This window comes from Lutra lutra, chromosome 9, assembly GCF_902655055.1.
Source record: "Lutra lutra chromosome 9, mLutLut1.2, whole genome shotgun sequence".
Lineage (NCBI taxonomy): Eukaryota > Metazoa > Chordata > Mammalia > Carnivora > Mustelidae > Lutra > Lutra lutra.
In genome coordinates, this window is record NC_062286.1 from 98,201,780 (window position 1) to 98,225,492 (window position 23,713).

Here is a 23,713-nt window from a genome sequence, read left to right on the forward strand (position 1 = left end):
CTCCCATCAGGGTGAGAGCAGGACTAAGCCAGTCACATGGCCGTGGTCGGCACGCAGCCCCACTGGCCTCTGCAGGGCCTGACCCTAAGGTGAGGGCCTTTGAGTGCTTTTCTACCCACCCCCTTACCACTCCCCGCAACAATGGGGAGAGAAGATGGAAGGAAGGGGCAGCTTGAGCACATGATTTTGTTGAGAGTTACCGACTAGGGTGCAGCAGCTTCTCCTTTACACTTATGGCTTCTTTTCTGGCTGCACCCCCAGGATAGAAATGTGTCCTCCTGACTCTGCAAACTGGCTGCCCCACTGTGTTGTTTTATCCTTACAAACCTACCCTACAGGAGGCACTGTTATGATCTCTGCTTATGTGGACTTCAGATCTTGGCTCCGAAAGACAGGCACAAGACCTCAGGTGAGCACCTCAGTCTTCTCACCTGTAAAATGGGGCAAAACTTACCTACTTCACAGTGTTGTCAGTTAACACGACAGATGCCTGGGAGGATGACCACTGTTCCTGTTACTAGTAGACAAGTGGACACCATCCAAGAGTTAGGTGGTAAGGTCACTGCCAGTCATTGCTAGTTCACTCAAGTGAGGCAACTGTCCCTGTTGATCCTCTTTCCCCACACCATGACACAAGCCTAGTGGCGGGCTCTCAAGCAGGAGTGCCTTTCCTGGCCTCTGTGCCTGTGAGAGTGTCCAGCCTGTGATGCAATCCAGCCACTGGCTGCTTTCAAGAGAAACCCAGGGCCAGGCCCTTCTTTCCATTCCTGGATGGCTGAGCACACTCACGCCCCCAGGAATGCACAGCCACGAAACCAGTGGCTGAACACTTAGGACTCTTCATTTTGAAAGAGGGCTGCAGGGGTGTCTGAGTGGCTCAGTGGACTGAGCATCCATCCGACTCTTGATTTTGGCTCAGGTAACGATATCAGGGTGTGACATAGAGCCCAACATGGGCCTTTGCACTCAGTGGAGCATCTGTTGGAGATTCTGTGCCTCTGCTTTTGCCCCTCCCCCAAATAAATAAAATCTTAAAAAAAAAAAAAAAGGAAAGAAAAGAAATAGAGGGCTTTATATCTCCTTGGGCTGAGAAGGACTTAGGTGTGATGTCACAATCCCAGGGAACAGAGCCCAATTTCCAGGTGACAATGTGCACAGAGCAACAGTCTAGCCCCACCCTGCACCCCATTCTTGCAGGTGTGGGCACCAGTGACACAAGTAGGCTGGCCATACTAAAGGTGGCCACAGGGCACAACTCCTGTGGAAGACTATGGACTATGCGCTGGAACTATGGGCTCACCTGTTTTCTTTACATAAAAATGCATCACAGTTTGGAGAATCAAAAAGGGGTGTGCAACTTAGAATCCTGGGTAAAAAACTCAATGCACAGGCTCTTTCAGAAATGTGCTAGTGAAACGCAAGCGCTTGATAACTGGGAATGGCAAGGTCAGGCTCATGTGCTCCTCACAGTGCACAGCCCACATCCACTTCACTATAAAAATTGGAAAAAGGTTTGTATATCAAAAGATAGAATAAAGCCATATGCAGGAACAATCTTCCTTGTAATTAACTCCAGACACTGACTCACCTCAATAGAGGGATTAGAAGTTCCTTGGAGACAGGTGTCACCTCACCACATTCATCACCCTTTGTTGTGGAAGAAGTCTATGTCCCTCGTCGGATTAAGAAACCCTTCAAACAGGACTGGAGGAGAGTGCAATAAAAGTCTCCCTTTGAAGAAGGGCTGAGCTTGGGGACATGTCCAGTCATATGTCTCACTGCTCCATCACCACACAGGTGGTGCCCCAAATGGGTAGTGTACCATTTCCAGTACACGGCTCCTGCACACCCACCGTACCTATTCCTATCATCGCGCCATTGCATCTGGTCAGGACCCCAGCATCAGGCCTGTGCTTCTCCAGTTCATGCTGCTGCCTGCCTCCACCAATGCTCCTGTTTCATCTCTGAATTCGGAGCTCCACAGCATTCATCTTCATCAGCTTCACAAAACAGGATTGGGCAATGATTTCATGGATACGACCTGCAAGGCACAGGATGGAAAAGAAAAACAAATTCACATGTTGGACATTCAGAATACTTAAAATCTTTGTGACTTTAACAACATTATCAACCAAGGGAAAACACAGTCCACAAGATGGGAGAGCATGTTTGCAAACGATGTATCTGACAGAGGCTCAATATTCGCAATAGCTAGAGATCCCAGAAACTCAACAACAAAAAACAAAGTAAATGTGATGTGTGAATGTACAAATGGGGAATAGACATATCCTCAATGATAGGCACATGGAGAGTAATTTGAAAAGATACCTCCCATCACTAATTTTACAGGAAATCCAAATTATGAAACGCAGTGAGATACTATTTCAAATCCATTAAGATGACTCTCCCTAGTAAAATAAAGACTTAGAAGAAAAGAAAAGATCAAGTGTTGGCAAAGATGCAGAGAGGTTAGAACCTTGTGCATTGTGTGTGGTAGGAATGCTTAACAGCATCGTTGTGAAATCAGTATGGCAGTTCTTTAAAACAATCAACATTAGAATTACCATGTGGTCTAGTAATTTCACTTCTGGGGTAGATACCCAACTCAATTGACAGCATGGTCTTGAAGATGTATCTGAACACACCTTTTCATGGCACCATTGTTCATAAGAGCTAAACCATGAATGCAATCCAAGACTCTATCTAGGGAATAACAGATGTTGCATACACACACTCTGAAACAGTATTCTTTCTTAAAAGAGGAAGAAAGCATTGACATATGCCACAACATGGGTGAACGTTGAGGGTATTATGCCAAGTGAAATGAGTATTCATAAAAATACACTCTTCAACTTCATTCTTGGGACCTACCTAAAGTAGATTCCTAAGGACAGAAAGTAGAATGCTGTTTGTCAAGGGCTGGAAAGGGCTGGAAGGAGGTGGTCATGGGAAGATTCTGATTCATGGTATAGAGGTTTAGTTTCACAAGATGCAATGACATGTGAAGACAGGGTACAGGGGGGTGGTACAAAGACATTAGTGTATTTAAAACATTTAGAATGTACTCCATGAACTTCATGTACTTAATGACATAAAAACAAATTATACTGAAATGCTACACAAACAGAGAAATGAATTTCATCTGGTCATTTATACCTTTCCAGGTAAGTCCTATCTCAGGCATTTTACTTCAGCCATTTTTCCTGAGACAACTTGAATCAAACCAAATGATGTCATTATGTGCCCACTTCAAAGCTTAAAATCAGAGTTGTCCAAAACATGAAAACTTTATTTGAGAAGATAATTTTCAGAGTCAATTTATGAAGACATTTTTTTTTTATTTATTTGACAGACAGAGATCACAAGTAGGCAAAGAGGCAGGCAGAGAGAGAGGAAAGAAAGCAGGCTCCTTGCTGAGCAGAGAGCTCGATGCTGGCCCGATCCCAGGACCCTGGGATCATGACCTGAGCTGAAAGCAGAGGCTTTATCCCACTGAGCCACCCAGGCGCCCCTCCTTAATCAGTTTTTAAATAGAACACAAATTTGAAATTCTGCTTCATCTCCCATCATTTTAAATCACTGATATTTCACACTCGGAATCCATTGTTTATGCAAGTGGCTTGGAAGTTTTTATCCCTATCATAATCTACTGACTTTAGGTTGTACTGATTTCAGTTTTGTTTACCCATCATTCTTTTTACCGAGTCAACTTTCCTGAGGCTTATTATGAACAGTAAAATATTTTTGCCCTATTTTAATTGACATAGAGCACTGTGCATGTGTCAGGTACACAATATAATGATTTCACTTTCACAGACCCTAAGAAGATTGCCAGAATAAGTTGAGTTCACCGCCATCATCCCTTAGAGTTACAAAAAGAAAGGAAATAGAAAAGAAAGGGGACCTTTTTCATTGTGTGATGAGAATGCTCCCAATTGGTTTTCTTTTAACACCTCTCAAATACACCATAGAGCGGTATGAACGGTAGTCATCAGGTTGTACACTACAACTCTATTACTTATTTCTCATAAAACTGGAAGTTTGTACCTTTTCACCATTCACTCCATCCTTGCCCCACCCTCTGCCCTCTGCTTCTGGTTCCTTCAATGTGATCTCTTTCTCTGGATTCATATGACTCCTGTTTTCTTCTTTGTTTCAGATTCCATGTAGAAGGGAAAAATATATCTTTATCATCTCTCTCTCTATCTCTGTATATCTAACTAGTGCTCCTGTATCTATATGTCTTTACCTATCTTTATCTATATGTCTATACCTTTACATATAGACATATAGATGGAGGCCTTCCTCTGTCTCACTTATCTCACTTGGCATAACATTTTAAAAGTCCCTACTGTTGTCATGCTTAGCAGGATTTCCTTTCCTTATGGGTGATTAATATCCCATTATATTGGTAAACACTTATTTATCCAGTCACCATGAATGGGCACTGGTGTTTTCAGTGTCTTGGCTGTTGAAAATAATTCTTCTTGAATGTGGCAGTGGGTGCAGGTATTTCTTGAACACATTCCTTGGTTTTCTATGGGCATGTTCCCAGACGTGGAACTGTGGGATCCTATGGTACATCTATTTGTATTTTTTCGAGGAACATCCATACAGTTTTGCATAGTGACTGTCCCAATGTGCATTCCCACCCATGTTGCCCAGGTGGTCCCTTTTCTCCATATCCTCAGCAGCATTAGTTACCTCTTGTCTTTTTTATGGTAGCTAAATTCCAACTGATGTGATGTGATATCTCATCATGCCCTTGATTGCATTTTTCTGATCATTAGTCATGGTGAGTACATTTTTTCCTACCCGTTTCTCATGTGTTTGTGCTGTCTTGGAAAATGCCAGAGCACTGGACACTGTATGCGGGGCCCAGCAACAAGACTAGTCTCCATGAGACATTTGGGGTCGTCCTTCGGAAATACTGGGGTGGGTGCAGAAGCACTCTTCTGGCTGAGGTGAAGGTGCTAGAATCTAAAAGAGGACACCATGGGAGTGGACAGAAAATAAGGAAATGGTAGGTTCTGAGGTCCTTTCCTTTGCCCTTGGAGCCTAGAGATCCTGCTCCTGTGGCTCTGGAAAGCCAGTGCCTTGAGGGCCCCTGAGAAAAGGCAACTCTTTCTTGGCTGGTCTGCCTGCCTGGGCTGTCCCAGGAGAGCTGGAGAACAGGATGCAGGGTGCTTCCCTGTCCATGGTACCTAGGGAGATCTGCTGGAGGAACTGAAGCAGGAAAAGCCAGGCCCATGCCATTGTGGTTGTCCCCCTGCCAAGAAACAGCTTGAAACTTGGAGTACCACTTCTCCCTGCAGTCTAGGTGCTTAAAAGGGGAGGTGGGCTCCAAGACCTTCTCAATTATTCATTCACAAACTCTACACTTAAGCACTCCCCTACACCACGTACCATGGTGGTCCCATGCATGCCACTGTAGATACCTAGGGTTCCTTGCCTTTGGGAGCCCACAGTCTAGACATTGACCAAAGCACAAAACAAAGACGTGAAAGAAAAGAACAAGAGCTCTATATGACAAATGAAGTGTGCTCCGAAAGGAAGGAAGGCTACAGAGGCAGTCGACAGGAAGGACCGAAAGACTTCATTGAGGGTAACACTGAGAATAAAAAAAAAAAAAAAAAAAAAAAAAGGAGCAAGTCCTGCACAAGTCTGGGTGCAGTGTGTCAGGAAGAAGGGACCTCTGTTGGGAGCCTCACTGCCAAAAGCCAGTATGGCCAGAGGAGAGGAAAAAAGCATCCAGCATAGCTGGAGAGAAACTGGGAAGAGGAGAGAGGAGTGAGGAAGGCAGGAAGAGAGGTTGAGACCTGGGAAACAGTTAGCTATCTATTTTTTCCTCTGTGAATGCATTGCCCTAATACCCTGCATCTCCAAATGCAGGTATTGAATTTCCCACAGCTTTGTGGAAGAAGAATGTAGGCACAGTGTGATGTGTTTCCCCAACCTCAAGATACCTCAGTGCCTGGGGATGTGACTGAGTCTAGACTTCCAGAGAATTTATCCCCCAATTTAGTTCCCATAATTCGGGAAGCCATTTGGACTCAGAATCTGAGATCCTGTGTGTCTTTGGCCCTTGGCACTGTTTCAGTTCTCTGCCCTGTGAGCCTCAATGGATGGCAGCTCAAAACATCTGTGCTTGTTTTTTGGTTCGGAGCTAGAGAAGAGAAAGGGAAAGAGGGAGAAGCGGAACATGAGCAAGGTAACTAGGAAGTGAGAAACTCTTTGTATGACATCTAGAGAAACTCTACACATATTTTATCACATTGACTGTACCCTATGGCTGAGAAGCTAGTCTCTAACCACCTAGAAGTTACAGAGCAATGCCTATACCACAGGTCATGATCCCTGGGAGCCATTGTGAAGACTGCTCTCCTCATAGACCAAAATGAGGCAAAGTGGTCTCATTCTAAATCTAGATGGGAAACAACTGAACAGTCTCACTAGAGAGGTTGACAAAGTGTGCATCTTTGTGCATTTCCAACCCATCATGGTGCCACATTATAAAGAGGTCAAGAAGGAAAGTGACGTTTCCAGCATTACATGGCTGGAATGCAGGCCTCCTATGAGCGGTCCTTCAGGCCAAGTCCCACCCCTTCTTGTAATTCTTCCTCCTTCAATTGGTCCCCCAGAAACACACGATACCATCCCACACACATTATAAATAGCTTCCACATATACCCAAAGAGTCCCAAGGAAATAGATTCTAGCCTGGTCCCCACGATGCAGGTTGGGAAAGTGTGGACTATGGGAGACACACAATGACTTAGGACACAGAACTGGCAAAGGAAACAGAAAAAAGCTCTGACTTCTGCTCTGTCTCCTAAAAGGTTGGAACCTAGTTACATTTCCAGAGAGTTGAGCCTATGGCATTGTTGGCTTGTTGTGTACAGTCACAGAGATGACATGGGGAAGAAAGGTAAATAGTCAGCTGAAAAGAAGGGGCTCTGAAGAAGTGTGACTGAACGAAGTGGCCCAGTATTAGAATCTTGGAAGAGTGACCTCACATCCTTTGTGATAGGCCCCAACTGAACTTAGAACTCTGTAACCAGGCAGCCACTTTCAAAAGACAACCTGCTCTCCAGCTCACTTGAGTGGAGACATTCAAGGGAAGATGTTCTGTTGTTGTATTCATAGGTTTGGGCCCAAGAAAGCCCAGAGCAAGAGATGTTATTGTAATTGTAGACGTCAGCTCAGCCACTTTTCCAAAGCTTCTAGTCATGTGGCAGGAGAGATACCAACAGGTAACACAAGGCAGCTCCAATTAGCCCACTGGAGAGCTGGCAACAACTCTGATCCCACATCAGCAGGCTCACATCTCTTGTCCCTCACTGTGTGTGTGTGTGTGTGTGTGTGTGTGTGTGTGTGTGTGTAGAAGTGGGGACAGGGGATAACGGACATGCCCATCCTGGGCAGAAGCAAGCTGCCAGGTGTTGGAGGCCTGACCCATCTTTCAGGTTCATACTCCAGGTCACAGCTGGCAGGATAAGAAGGTGAGTACAGGGGGAGGAGTCAAGATGGCAGAGAAGTAGCAGGCTGAGACTACTTCAGGTAGCAAGAGATCAGCTAGATAGCTTATCTAAAGATTGCAAACACCCACAAATCCAATGGGAGATCGAAAAGAAGAACAGCAATTCTAGAAACAGAAAATCAACCACTTTCTGAAAGGTAGGACTGGCGGAGAAGTGAATCCAAAGCGACGGGAAGATAGACGGGGGAGGGGGGGGCGGCTCCCGGCAAGAGGCGGAGCAACGGAGCACAAAATCAGGACTTTTAAAAGTCTGTTCCACTGAGGGACATCACTCCAGAGGCTAAAACGGGGTGAAGCCCACGTGGGGTCAGTGTGGCCTCAGGTCCCTCAGGGTCACAGAAGGATCTGGGTTGTCTGAGAGTCACAGAGCTTGCAGGTATTAGAACGGGCAAGCTGGCTACAGAGACAGAGCTGAGGAGTGAGCTCTCAGCTCGGGGTTACATTGAACCAGTCGCAGGCTCAGTCAGCTCGGAGCGTGGCCAGAGGCCAGGGAGACGGGAGTGATTGGGCGCTATACTCTGAGGGTGCACTGAGGAGTGGGGCCCCGAGCTCTCGGCTCCTCTGGGCCAGAGACTGGGAGGCTGCCATTTTCATTCCCATCCTCCGGAACTCTACGGAAAGCGTTCAGGGAACAAAACCTCCTGAAAGCAAACCCGAGCAGATTACTCAGCCCAGCCCCTAGTAAGGGCAGTGCAATTCCGCCTGGGGCAAAGACACTTGAGAATCACTACAACAGGCCCCTCCCCCAGAAGATCCACAAGAAATCCAGCCAGGACCAAGTTCACCTACCAAGGAGTGCAGGTTCAATACCAAGGAGAGCAGCGGAATTCCAGAGAAGGAGAAAGCAAAGCACGGAACTCATGGCTTTCTCCCCATGATTGTTTAGACTTGCAGTCAAGATTTTTTTTCTTTTCCAATTTTTTTTCTTCGGCTGCTAAATTTTTTTTTAATTTACCCTTTGGTTTTTTAACATGTTTTAACTAGATTATCTAATATATATTTTTTATATTTTTTTCTTTATTCGTTTTCTTTTTTTAATTGTTTCTTTTTTTTTCTGAACATTTTATCTGAACCTTTTATTTTCTGAACTTTTTATCCCCTTTCTCCCCCCCCACAATTTAGGATCTCTTCTGATTTGGTTAAAGCGTATTTTCCTGGGGTCTTTGCCAACCTTTTAGTATTTTACTTGCTCCTTCTATACTCTTATATAGACAAAATGACAAGGTGGAAAAATTCACCACAAAAAAAAAAAAAGAACAAGAGGCAGTACTGAAGGCTAGGGACCTAATCAATACAGACATTCATAATATGTCAGATCTAGAGTTCAGAATGACGATTCTCAAGGTTCTAGCCGGGCTCAAAAAAGGCATGGAAGATATTAAAGAAACCCTCTCAGGAGATATAAAAGCCCTTCCTGGAGAAATAAAAGAACTAAAATCTAACCAAGTTGAAATCAAAAAAGCTATTAATGAGGTGCAATCAAAAATGGAGGCTCTCAGTGCTAGGATAAATAGGACAGAAGAAAGAATTAGTGATATAGAAGACCAAATGACAGAGAATAAAGCTGAGCAAAAGAGAGACAAACAGCTACTGGACCACGAGGGGAGAATTCGAGAGATCAGTGACACCATAAGATGAAACAACATTAGAATAATTGGGATTCCAGAAGAAGAAGAAAGAGAGAGGGGAGCAGAAGGTATATTGGAGAGAATTATTGGAGAGAATTTCCCCAATATGGCAAAGGGAACAAGCATCAAAATCCAGGAGGTTCAGAGAACCCCCCTCAAAATCAATAAGAAGAGGTCCACACCCGTCACCTAATAGCAAAATTTACAAGTCTTAATGACAAAGAAAAGATCCTGAAAGCAGCCCGGGAAAAGAAGTCTGTAACGTACAATGGTAGAAATATTAGATTGGCAGCAGACTTATCCACAGAGACCTGGCAGGCCAGAAAGAGCTGGCACGATATATTCAGAGCACTAAATGAGAAAAATATGCAGCCAAAAATACTATATCCAGCTAGACTATCATTGAAAATAGAAGGAGAGATAAAAAGCTTCCAGGACAAACAAAAACTAAAAGAATTTGCAAACACCAAACCAGCTCTACAGGAAATATTGAAAGGGTCCTCTAAGCAAAGAGAGAGCCTAAATGTAGTAGATCAGAAAGGAACGGAGACAATATACAATAACAGTCACCTTACAGGCAATACAATGGCACTAAATTCATATCTCTCAATAGTTACCCTGAATGTTAATGGGTTAAATGCCCCCAATCAAAAGACACAGGGTATCAGAATGGATAAAAAAACAAAACCCATCTATATGTTGCCTACAAAAAACTCATTTTAGACCTAAAAACATCTCCAGATTTAAAGTGAGGGGGTGGAAAACAATTTACCATGCTAATGGACATCAGAAGAAAGCAGGAGTGGCAATCCTTCTATCAGATCAATTAGATTTTAGCCAAAGACTACAATAAGAGATGAGGAAGAACACTATATCATACTCAAAGGATCTGCCCAACAAGAAGATCTAACAATTTTAAATATCTAGGCCCCTAACGTGGGAGCGGCCAACTATGTAAACCAATTAATAACAAAATCAAAGAAACACATCAACAATAATACAATAATAGTAGGGGACATTAACACTCCACTCACTGAAATGGACAGATCATCCAAGCAAAAGATCAATAAGGAAATAAAGGCCTTAAATGACACACTGGACCAGATGGACATCACAGATATATTCAGAACATGTCATCCCAAAGCAACAGAATACACATTCTTCTCTAGTGCACATGGAACATTCTCCAGAATAGATCACATTCTCGGTCCTAAATCAGGTCTCAAACATTATCAAAAGATTGGAATCATTCCCTGCATATTTTCAGACCACAATGCTCTGAAGCTAGAACTCAATCACAAGAGGAAATTTGGAAAGAACCCAAATACATGGAGACTAAACAGCATCCTTCTAAAGAATGAATGGGTCAACCAGGAAATTAAAGAAGAATTGAAGAAATTCATGGAAACAAATGATAATGAAAACACAACGGTTCAGAATCTGTGGGACAGAACAAAGGCAGTCCTGAGAGGAAAATATATAGCGGTACAAGCCTTTCTCAAGAAACAAGAAAGGTCTCAGGTACACAACCTAACCCTACACCTAAAGGAGCTGGAGAACGAACAAGAAAGAAACCCCAAACCCAGCAGGAGAAGAGAAATCATAAAGATCAGAGCAGAAATCAATGAAATAGAAACCAAAAAAACAATAGAACAAATCAACGAAACTAGGAGCTGGTTCTTTGAAAGAATTAATAAGATTGATAAACCCCTGGCCAGACTTATCCAAAAGAAAAGAGAAAGGACCCAAATAAATAAAATCATGAATGAAAGAGGAGAGATCACAACGAACACCAAAGAAATACAGACAATTATAAGAACATATTATGAGCAACTCTACGCCAACAAATTTGACAATCTGGAAGAAATGGATGCATTCCTAGAGACCTATAAACTACCACAACTGAACCAGGAAGAAATAGAAAGCCTGAACAGACCCATAACCAGTAAGGAGATTGAAACAGTCATCAAAAATCTCCAAACAAACAAAAGCCCAGGGCCAGACAGCTTCCCAGGGGAATTCTACGAAACATTTAAAGAAGAACCAATTCCTATTCTCCTGAAACCGTTCCAAAAAATAGAAATGGAAGGAAAACTTCCAAACTCATTTTATGAGGCCAGCATCACCTTGATCCCAAAACCAGACAAGGATCCCATCAAGAAAGAGAACTACACACCAATATCCTTGAAGAACACAGATGCAAAAATTCTCACCAAAATACTAGCCAATAGGATTCAACAGTACATTAAAAGGATTATTCACCACAACCAAGTGGGATTTATTCCAGGGCTGCAAGGTTGGTTCAACATCCGCAAATCAATCAATGTGATACAACACATCAATAAAAGAAAGAACAAGAACCATATGATACTCTCCATAGATGCTGAAAAAGCATTTGACAAAGAACAGCATCCCTTCCTGATCAAAACTCTTCAAAGTGTAGGGATAGACGGCACATACCTCAATATTATCAAAGCCATCTATGAAAAACCCACCGCAAATATTCTCAATGGAGAAAAACTGAAAGCTTTTCCGCTATGGTCAGGAACACGGCAGGGATGTCCGTTATCACCACTGCTATTCAACATAGTACTAGAAGTCCTAGCCTCAGCAATCAGACAACAAAAGGAAATTAAAGGCATCCAAATCAGCAAAGAAGAAGTCAAACTATCACTCTTCGCAGGTGACATGATACTATATGTGGAAAACCCAAAAGACTCCACTCCAAAACTGCTAGAACTTGTACAGGAATTCAGTCAAGTGTCAGGATATAAGATCAATGCACAGAAATCAGTTGCATTTCTCTACACCAACAACAAGACAGAAGAAAGAGAAATTAAGGAGTCCATCCCATTTACAATTGCACCCAAAATTATAAGATACCTAGGAATAAACCTAACCAAAGAGGCTAAGAATCTATACTCATAAAACTATAAAGTACTCATGAAAGAAATTGAGGAAGACACAAAGAAATGGAAACATGTTCCATGCTCCTGGATTGGAAGAATAAATATTGTGAAAATGTCTATGCTACCTAAAGCAATCTACACATTTAATGCAATTCCTATCAAAGTACCATCCATTTTTTTCAAAGAAATGGAACAAATAATCCTAAAATTCATATGGAACCAGAAAAGACCTCGAATAGCCAAAGGAATATTGAAAAAGAAAGCCAAAGTTGGTGGCATCACAATTCCGGACTTCAAGCTCTATTACAAAGCTGTCATCATCAAGACAGCATGGTACTGGCACAAAAACAGACACATAGATCAATGGAACAGAATAGAGAGCCCAGAAATGGACCCTCAACTCTATGGTCAACTCATCTTCGACAAAGCAGGAAAGAATGTCCAATGCAAAAAAGACAGCCTCTTCAATAAATGGTGCTGGGAAAATTGGACAGCCACATGCAGAAAAATGAAATTGGATCATTTCCTTACACCACACACGAAAATAGACTCAAAATGGATGAAGGATCTCAATGTGAGAAAGGAATCCATCAAAATCCTTGAGGAGAACACAGGCAGCAACCTCTTCGACCTCAGCCACAGCAACATCTTCCTAGGAACATCACCAAAGGCAAGGGAAGCAAGGGCAAAAATGAACTATTGGGATTTTATCAAGATCAAAAGCTTTTGCACAGCAAAGGAAACAGTGAACAAAACCAAAAGACAGCTGACAGAATGGGAGAAGATATTTGCAAATGACATATCAGATAAAGGGCTAGTGTCGAAAATCTATAAAGAACTCAACACCCAAAGAACAAATAATCCAATCAAGAAATGGGCAGAGGACATGAACAGACATTTCTGCAAAGAAGACATCCAGATGGCCAACAGACACATGAAAACGTGCCCCATATCACTCAGCATCGGGGAAATACAAATCAAAACCACAATGAGATATCACCTCACACCAGTCAGAATGGCTAAAATTAACGAGTCAGGAAATGACAGATGCTGGCGAGGATGCAGAGAAAGGGGAACCCTCCTACACTGTTGGTGGGAATGCAAGCTGGTGCAACCACTCTGGAAAACAGCATGGAGGTTCCTCAAAATGTTGAAAATAGAACTACCCTATGACCCAGCAATTGCACTGCTGGGTATTTACCCTAAAGATATGAACGTAGTGATCCGAAGTGGCACGTGCACCCGAATGTTTATAGCAGCAATGTCTACAATAGCCAAACTATGGAAAGAACCTAGATGTCCATCAACAGACGAATGGATAAAGAAGAGGTGGTATATAAACACAATGGAATACTATGCAGCCATCAAAAGAAATGAAATCTTGCCATTTGCGACGACGTGGATGGAACTAGAGGGTATCATGCTTAGCGAAATAAGTCAATCGGAGAAAGACAACTATCATATGATCTCCCTGATATGAGGAAGTGGAGAGGCAACATGGGGTGTTAAAGGGGTAGGAGAAGAATAAATGAAACAAGATGGGATTGGGAGGGAGATAAACCATAAGTGACTCTTAATCTCACAAAACAAACTGAGGGTTGCTGGGGGGAGGGTGGTTTCAGAGAGGGGTTATGGACATTGGGGAGGGTATGTGCTAAGGTGAGTGCTGTGAAGTGTGTAAACCTGGCAATTCACAGACCTGTACGCCTGGGGATAAAAATATATGTATATTTAAAAAAAAAGCAAAAAAAGAAAGAATAAAACTGCATAGGGAATTAAAAAAAAAAAAAAAGAAGTTGTTGAGTACAGAGACCAAGCTCAACTCCCCGTATGGTAGTCATGAGCCTTAGAGTTTCCTCTGGTTACCTCCTTGCCTGAAGCCTTTTCAGCTGCTCCTCTTAGCCTGAAGTGGAGGACACAATTTTTAATGGGGGTGTCCCCTTGTGGCAATGTCTCGGGAGGACACTAATGTCTCTTGGTCCTGAAGATATGGGCACTGAATATTCAGAGCCGCACCCAGGAGATCTTGGATGAGCTGGTCTGTGACTTCAATTTCACCACTCCTTGGACAATTGTCAGGTGTCCCTGGCCACCCAGGATCAGTGCTACTCTGAGGTGAGAATGGGAAGATGTTCATCACACCCAGGTCCCCCAGGTGTATGGGGACATTACTGGGGCCTTCCCATAGTGTTTCTATTTGAGTGTGTTTGTTTTGTTTGTTTCTATTGACCTGACCACAGGTCCAACCACAAAGTAACCTGAACATCCCCACGTCTGCCACAAGCGATGGGCTAAGGTGGGAAGACTACTCTTCACCTATGTGGAACTGGAAGAGAATAGAGTGAATGCCTTCCATGGTTTGGAGGGGAGTTCTTTCTTTCATTTGCTTTTGCATGGCTTTTCATGAAACATGAGTACTTTTTCCTTTTACTACTGTTTTTTTTTTTTTTTTTTATGGTTCTCCCTACTCACTGCAGCTATCTTGTGGAGAGCCCAGCTCCACTGTCCTTGGAGAACTTGTCCAAGCCCTTCTAAATCCTCACACTAAATAGGGTGATTGAACCTAAAAAAGGGACAGTGTGAGGAAGCCATTCTATAGGTTTTCCTATAATGTATCTTCTCTCAGAATATATCAAATCATTGTAGGTCCACCAGGTCACATGCTGTGTCCTTACATGTCTTTAGAGTCCTCCATAAAGGAGCTCATCTGCCACAGTGATTCAGCCTTTCAAGGCTGGTGGAACTTGACATGATTCAATTTTGTTGCCATTTCAGCAATGCTGCAAGGAATGAACACCTTAAGTGTCCTAACAGGCATTCTGAATTGCTATGATATATTCTATGATCTGCCAGAACATAGAACCACAGGTTGGGTGGAAGGCCTCAGATACCTCCTGGCCTGGGTTGCTGGCTTTGCCTTTTCAGAGCTCCACCTGGGACTTCTTTGTGAGTTGCTGCAAGGGGTTAGCTCCTCCATCTCCCTTAATAAGCAGCAGGGGCCTCAGGCCACCGACAACATCCAAAGCTGGTATGAAGTGAGAATGGGTCCAGATTTATGTCCGGTCTCAGGACCCAGAGATGATCAGGGCATGGCCAGAACTCAGACTACAAACAACTGGCTGCCTTGGGGTCTGCCAAGAAAGGTGGTTTTCCCCTGAACCTTTCTCCCCAAGTCAGGAATAGACCATGCCTCATCAGCATAGGGGAAATGCCATGTAGCCCATGCTCTTTGGCAGTTCTCAGGCACAGCACAGATCTTGAGCAGCATTGGTGATTCTAAGCCTTTCTTTTCTCCTCTCTACAGTAAGGATGTTTACTCATGACTCTTAAGGCACACAGCTTTTCATACAGGCTATGAAGAGAGAGAAATGCTGAGAAATGCTGTTGTTACTCAGCTAACAGAACGTGTTGAAGTCACCAGGACATTTAAGGCTAGATTGTCCTTTTCAAGCCTAAAACCTTTTTGCACTTCTCAGCCTAGATTAGAGCCTTTTTCTGGGTCGGCACTCACATCCCTTCTCTCTCTTTTTTTTTTTTTTTAAGATTTTATTTATTTATTTGACAGAGAGAGATCACAAGCAGGCAGAGAGGCAGGCAGAGAGACAGGAGGAAGCAGGCTCCCTGCTGAGCAGAGAGCCCGATGCGGGACTCCGAGATCATGACCTGAGCCGAAGGAAGCGGCTTAACCCACTGAGCCACCCAGGCACCCCTCACGTCCCTTCTCTTGCACAAGTTCCTAAAGCAATGGGAGGATGCGGTCTGAGCTGCAGACCCTGCTCTTCCTGGGGTGCATAGTGTTGAAGCTGACTACATTGCCCCTCCTGCCTGGTCTACCTGATGGAAAAGGAATCTTCCCTGTACCTGGATGAGTCCTGCAAAATGCTGACGCTCAAAGGCGGCACAGTGCAGAATTTTGCACACTCCCTGGTACTATCCTTCCCGGATAGAAGCATCTCGAACGTCACAACCATGTTCTGCACCTACCAAATGTTACCCTCAGCCCAGGAGGTCCTAGCCCAGCAGATCAATAGGTGAGTGCCCACCCCATGCAAAGCACAGGAGGGAGCCTCCCATCTACTAGTTTTATGCCTTGTGAATGTCTCTGCCCCTCTCTGATCTTCACTTTCCTTTTCTGAATGTGGGGGTGGTAAGAGAATGAACCTCGTAGGGCTACTGTAGGAAATCATGGGAGGAAATATGGCACGCGCTTCTCTGGTGCCTAGCTTTGTAGAAAGGGCTGCTGGACATGCTGGGCCTCTTCATGGCCAATAGTTCTCTCTCTAGGGAAGATGCTCTCAAGCTCAGCCCTCACAGGCCTGTGACCCTCTGGCTTTATGTAAAGGAAATGGAAAGCAGACAGTTTTCCTATTTGCAAAGGACGTCTGAGGTGCCATCTAGCTGGTCTTGGTGGTTGTCCTTTATGTGACCAGATTACGGGGACACTCAGGAGAGGCAGAACGGCCCAAGGGCCACTCAGTATTTGGAAAGTCTTGGTTGGGATTCTTTCATTCAATAATGTATATCAAGCACCTAGGAATTCAGGCACTTTCCAGTCACTAAGACACCTGAATGGACAAAGTAGAGACAATGTTGGGGTCTCAATTCTAGTCTGAGGGTCAGATAGACACTCTACACAACCTAACCATGCGTGACTAGAGTACGTCAGATGGGACATCTTTGTGGCCTGCTCTAGGGAGGAATGCATCCCTCTCAACTGGTCCATGAGGATGAACTCTAAGATCAAGTAACAACAGGATAAGAATTTGGGTCCAGAAGGAGGGCCTACTGCCTCCACAGGACAGAAACTACTGGGGTGGTTGCTGGAAAGGGACTTTCAGAACCATGGATCTCCCAGATCTCTTGATTTCCATGGGAGGGCTTAATTGGGCAGCTTCCCGTGAACAAGCCAATGAGTCAAGGTGAGCTGAGGTGGGGGTGCCAAGCTCTCTGAGAAGCACAGCACAGTCTGGGCTGAGTTGGTACCTAAAACACCCATCCCTTGGAGGGTCCATTCTTGTTCTGCCTGCCACTCTCCATATCCACCTCTGCTGACCACCACAAGTGGGGCCAAGAACAAAAGGTGTGGTGAGCAGATCACCCAGCAGTTGGCCTCCAACCTAAGCCCTGATACCGGTCAGCGTGGAGAATGAGGTAGACTAGACCCATGGCCATGAAGAGGAGAGCCTACGTGGAAAAACCAGACTCCTACAGGTTTTCTGGATGACCAGGCCTTCCATGGCAAGGACAGCTCTGGAGGGGTGGGAAGTGGCAGGAGCCATTCTGAGGGACTCACACAGAAAGAATTGTTCTGTGGGAATAGCATGTGGAATGAAAGGCCAGGCCTCTGACTCTGACATATGACTCTCCCAGCACCCTGTGTCCCATCTTGAGTACCTGGCCTGGCCAGACATTGCACGATATCTGGCAGGCCCTGCACAGTGGCTATTTTGAGGTAAAGGGGTCTATGTGTATCTGAAGTGGCATGACTGAGACCTGAAGAACCATGCTCGCATTCTCCTTGATGTAGCGGGAACTTCTGCAGCTCATGGAGGCTGAGGTGGAGGGTAAGGGGCATTGCTAGCTGGGAAGGCAATCTGGGATGTGGTTTATGGGCTGAGTACTCCCTGAAAGGCCATGGGATCTATCCTTTTTTGGAAAAAGCACATGGAAAGTCAGTGATGTAGATGAGCCCACCCCAGTGTCAGCTCCAGGACTCCATCCAGTGGCAGAGCCAGCCAAAGGGCCTCCCATGGAACTAGAGGCAACCAGGGCTCTGTTTCAACCATCACCTCCAGTGACAGAGCCAGCCTTCCCTCCATCAGCTGTTCCAGACCTGGAACAGGGGCTTCTATGTTGTGTATGGGAGCTGGGTGCTGAGCCACAGACAGTTGGACCATCAGCTTGCCTGGGAATTTTTAGCCCAGCTCTGCAAATAGACACCTAGCTCACTCCAGCCCCAGAGACATCCTGCCACCCCATGAAGGTGGGGTGAAGCTGAATGAGGAGAAGCCTGCCCTCCTGGACTTCCCTCCCAAGCTGGTGGCAGAGCAGCTGACATACATGGATGCGGTGAGCAACTGGGCTCTCAGGGTGGGACAGGGCCAGCTTTTCTCTGCTCCTAGCTGCCCTATACGTGCCTTTCCTATGTGGACTCCTATGTATGGGGCCTGATCTCAGCTGCACCCCTGACCAACCATGGAAACCCATAAGGTTCCTTAGACTTGAGTTTTCACCGTCCAGCTGCAGACTGTGGAGATAGACACTGATAAGGACTGAGGCAGAGATACCATGCCGATGAAATGAGCCAGAACAGATAGAAAAATGGGCAGGCTCTGGTCTCTCAGGTGGAGGAGGGAGCTCCCTGTATGTAGTCAAGTCCATGGGTCTCCCACCCTCCTGCCTTGGAGGCTGAGCACCTTCAACATGTAATAGGCATCTGACGTGACCTTAAGGACAGGGCAGACAGAAAAACCTGTGGTTGCAGGCACCATGTGAGAATGTGCAACTGAAAGGAGAGAGGGATCACAGGGATGAACATTTGCAGAAGATGCCGCCTTTGGGAGCACCACCTGGAACTGCCACCTGGAGCTGGGATGATCAGGGTGCACATGCTCTCCTTCCTTCCCTTGGATCTATTTGCTCCTGGGTCATCTTGTACTGGGTTCCCTCAGAGAAAAAGAACGCAATGAAATCCAGGCTGTCTGAACAGACTCAGGCCACATTCCCAGCTTCCTGAGCTCCAGCTCTGACCTGTGACCCCTACCTAGGACATGAGTCTTGCATGTGCGAACATGTGTGTAGGTAAACAAACCTCCCCCAATCCTCTAGGAGCTATTCAAGAAGGTGCTACCCCATCAGTGCCTGGGCTCCATCTGGTCCAGGAGGAACAAGCCTGGAAATGAGCACCTGGCATTCACAGTCTGGGCCACCATCGCCCAATTCAATGGAGTGGCCAGCTGCATTATCACCACTTGCCTTGGTAACCCAAGCATGACAGCCCAGGACAGGGCTGTGGTCATGGTGCACTGGATCAAGGGGGCACGGTATGCTATGAGAGACCCAGCTGAGTTGGGTCTCAACCCATCCTCGGGAACAGCTCTTCTGTCTTTATCACTTCTCAGGGTTGAAGTCCCTGGTCTAAGATCTAGGGACCATGCGGTTCTGAGACTTTTCCTCCCAGGGGCAGGCTGAACTTAACTTGCATGGTCCAATGTTGGAATTCTCAGTTCCTTTGTGACTTCTTTTTGGAGTGAGGGAAAATCCTCCCTCTCCCCAGTAGTGTTACTCTTTAGGGCTTATCTGTGTCCTCCTGCAGGTCCCTGGACATGTGCTTCATCCAGGAGGGAACCTGTAAACTGAGGGGAGACTGAAGCTCTAGAGCAGATGCGGCTCCTGCTCTCCCCCTGACAGCTTCTTCTCTTCCCTCCCTCAGGTCTGTCAGATCCTGGGGAACAACTACTCCCTGCATCCCATCCTCTCAGGTCTGCAGAGTTACTCCATACACCACCTGAAGAGGACATGCGAGAGTTTCCCAGTGAGGAGACTTCTCCCAATGGAGGGACCAGGATGGAGGAGGGATCTCCCATAGGCCTGTCCTTTTCTCCCTCAGTCAGCTTGGACCTCCAGGGAGGCAGCAAACACTGACCAAAGTACCCGAGCCTGGGCACCTAAAGCTCCTGCTTTAGAAATCAGTTTTCCTCAATGTTCCACCCTGAGCTGAGCTGAATTCAATATTTTCACGTGTTTACTTGACAGCCACTGAACTCCCAGCCCATGGGAAATCAACCCCCCACAAACAGACCTACTCAATTAATCTGGGAAGGGAGGCCCCGGATGACCCCTATGAGAACTCCCTCCATGCCCTACAAAGAGCTTAGTGCTCAGAGAAGCCCAGAAAAACCCTCATCCAGGCAGTTTAACACGTAGGCGTTCTCAAGGAAAAGGGCCTCGTACTCCCCTGCCCCATTACTCCTACACTGATCCTACCTTCTTTCCCTCTATTCAGGAAGAGCTTTCAAATTGTTAAAAAGCTGTGTGCTCAAGACGACTCACAGTGTAGGAAACTACTCATCAATGTAGCATAGAAGGTGTAGGTCTAGAAAGAGAGGAGTGCTGTAAGGGAAAATAGTCCTGTGTGAATGGAGTAGGGAATGAATGGCCTGAAGCATTCCTGGGAGTGGGGAAGCCTTTGGCATGAATATGCCTACAGCCTGGGCTTAAGATTCTCTTGGGGGTGAGACCCATCCAGACTCCCTAGGATAGATTTCCTGTCTATGTCCATAGCTGGTCCACAAGAGGTCCTGTAGAAACCCTGACAGCCCAGAGGACAGGCCCCTGCTCAGTGATGGGGTTGGGATGGGTTGAGAGCTACAATCATGATGAGTCATTGGATCCTGAGTCCTCAAGAGACCATGGGAGGTAAGTGAAGTTCTCACTTTTCCCAATGAGAAAACAGGCTCAGGGAGGCCAGGGTATAAGCTCAAGATGACACATGGACTGAATGTGGTAGCTGAGATTGTTCTAGAAGGGCTCAAGGCATGCTTCAGGATAATGGAGCATTGATATCAGCAGACTTAGGTCAGATGTCTAGTGTCTGGAAGGTCTGATGTCAAAGACAGTGGGAGCAAGTGGACGGAGGGTATTCTGCTCTCAAGGAACTTGTCCTTGGCCCTACAGGAGTACCTCTCTAATAAATTTGCCACCCTAGTGAGGCACCTGCAGAGAGCCCAGAAGAGGCTGACAAAGAAGGTGAGTGTGCCTGAGGTACAGGGCCTCCAAGGTCAGAGGAGAGGGGCTCCGCCCTGAGGGCTGGAGGCCTCCAAATCATATAGGTGGGACTTGAGTCTCCAGCTCAATCTCCTATTGCCACATTTCCTACATTTCTTATTTCCAAGTGACTAGGAGGAGGGTCTAGAAAACTGGATACAAAATGCACTTGTGGGCATGGAGGGGCCCAGGGCTCCATACCCTATGATTTCCACCAAGCCTGAGCTGGAGATGATCAGGAGGAGTCTGATTTCTGGGACAGTGAGGGGAAAGGGAATTGATGGGAAGTTACTAATGGTCCTAGCCCTCTTCTCCATGTGGGATGCTGCAGTGGGCCAAGAGGCTGAAGCCTTTTCAGGAGAGAGTCCCTGTGGCACCAGAGTGCAGGGACTCACCCCAATCCTACCCATGATGACACAGAGTGTCATCCCCTACCTTGGCACTTTCCTCACTGACCTGGTGATGTGGGATACTGTGATGGAGGACTGTATAGAGGTGGGTGAGCCTCAGCATTGTGGAGGAGCGATCAGAGTACTGGCGTTCGGGAGCAGAGACCCTCCATACTGAGCCCTGAGCTCTCTGTACTTGGCAAAACTCCTCTCATGACAGCCTCACAGCCACCCCTGTGAGCTGGGGTCTCTTGCCCATTTCAGTGCTGAGTGAAGGGAGGCTGCACCTAGACTGGAGCCTAAGACTGGTGAAGAAGCAGAGTTTCCTGAAGGCAAGCTGCATGAGGTCTGTCTGAATGGTCCACAGGTTCTCCCTCGAATCTTGCCTGTGTGGGACGAGTGAAGTCAGGACCCTGCACATCAGCAACACTTCAGTAGCCCAGCAGCGCCTGCCAGCCTGAAGCTTTGGCTGCCCCCTTATGTCATCACAAGGGTTGTGCTGCAGGGTCCCAACCTGGAGCTAGTTCATCAGCCCCACATCCTCCTTTCTCTGGAACCCAGGGCCTTGCCTAGACCCCAGTCCCATTGTCTGCGTCTCAGCGGCCCCCTCATGTGTCCTGACCTAAGCACAGCATAAGAAAGGGTGGCTGTAAGGTGCAAGTAATAATCAGGGGCCTTTCTGAGAGACTTTGGTTGCTTTCCAGTGGAATGAGATCAACCACCAAAAATAGAATAAGGTGAGCATATGTGAAACTTCATTTAGGGAAAGGGATGCAGTGGGAATCAGAGATGTCCCTGTGAAGAACATTCCTTGGCTTCATCCCCTCCATCTCATGTTTACTTGGATTCGTTACTAAGAAAGAAGTAGAAGACACATCTAGTCAGTAGGGTTAGAGGAAAGGCATCAAGGAGAACTTCCCAGAGGAGGGGCGACATCTACTTGACTCTGAGAACAGGTTGGCTTGGATGAATTGCAGGCAGGAGTGCGGCCATTTGTGCCAAGACCCAGGGTGGGTCCCCTGTCCTGCTGCTCAGCCCTCACCAGGCCCTGCAGGTTCCCCACCCAGGCTCTGCTTGCATCCCATGCTTTTCTCTCAGCTGAGGAATACAGAGTCCTCACAGACATCATGCTGCTCCAGGTGGCTGCAGAGAATTACACCCTAGAGCCCCAGCATCCATTCAGGGCCTGGTTCCCATCTGTGGAGCGGCTCAGTGAAAATGAGAGGTGAGGCCCAGCAGGAGGTGGGTGAGTGTCGGGGTGGACTCTTCCTGCTAGCCCCTCCAGGGATCCTTTTTCTATGGCTCCCTGGGCAGCCTCAGGCCTTGTTGCTGGGGTGCCAGACTCCAGATGTGGGTAAACCCAGGAAGGGACTCCTGTAGTGAAGTTGCTGGTCAACTCACAGGTGTTCCTCTGTCCCTAGCTACATCCTGTCCTGTCAGCTGGAGCCGCGGTCCTAGCTGCCAGCAGAACTCCAGCACCAGGAGAACTGGCCACAGCCACCATCAGGGCTGAGACCCCTCAGCACCTGGGGTAGTAGTGGTCTGTGCACCCCATCTGCTCAACACCTCTTCCTCTCACTTATTTCCTTATTTGGGAGGACAGTAGTTAATAGTATTACACAGTTTTTCATAGGTTAAAATAGTATTATATTAAAGACCTTATTTTTCCTCTTCTAGCTCAGAAGTGTGGTTTGGTTCTTTTACTTCCTACAGTAATGGAGAAGATGCACAAACTGTCCTATTCATTCCTGAGCTAAGAAATCTTAATGTCATCAGCTATTCTATGTGGGAGGAAGGAGAAGAGCCAGCCCTCCTCACTAGCTACCAGTGGCACCCCCAAATCCCCTTTCCCAGAGGACAGGTTCATTTCAGTATAAGGAATTGGGACAAACAGCAGAGACAGTCCTCAGGACTCCTGAGATGGAGAGGTGGCAGGTCCTTTCCCAGGAACAGCAGCAACAAGCACTGAACTGGCGAGGCTTTAATAGTTCTTTACACTCTCCAGAACTATGTCCTTCCCAGGAAAGGTGCTGCCTTTCTCCACTCTAAAGCAAGGAGAACTATGCCGTACTTCCTTTGTGACATGGGGTGTTTGTTTTTGTTTTTGTCTTGGGGTTTGTGTTTGCTTGGACCCAGTATTATTTTTAATCATTTTTTAAAATTTATTTTCAGCATAACAGTATTCATTGTTTTTGTACCACACCCAGTGGACCCAGTATTTAGAACTGGCCATTTCTAGTTCAGTCTCTGGAATTGCATCAGCACTAAGTGGGGAAGAACATGTAAAGAGATCCTATCCTGTCCCTGCCTGCGGAAGGGACAAAGCTAGAGGAAGATCATTTGTAAATGGACGAAGGGCAGGCAGGACTTTCCGTCCTCAGGCTCCCTCTAGGCTCTCCAGGTACACCCTTTACCAAGTCTGGAATCCTCCTGGGATCTTTATTCATGGTCTCTGGATTCCTTTCCCTGCTTCTTTTGGGT

At 46.1% G+C, this 23,713-nt stretch overlaps 2 pseudogenes; both read left to right on the forward strand.

The window, feature by feature from the left end:
- Positions 1-15,956: 15,956 nt before the first annotated feature.
- LOC125109863 (ral guanine nucleotide dissociation stimulator-like) lies at positions 15,957-18,248 on the forward strand (annotated as a pseudogene).
- Positions 18,249-21,254: 3,006 nt separating this feature from the next.
- Positions 21,255-22,735, forward strand: LOC125108353 (ral guanine nucleotide dissociation stimulator-like; annotated as a pseudogene).
- The last annotated feature ends 978 nt before the right edge of the window (positions 22,736-23,713 follow it).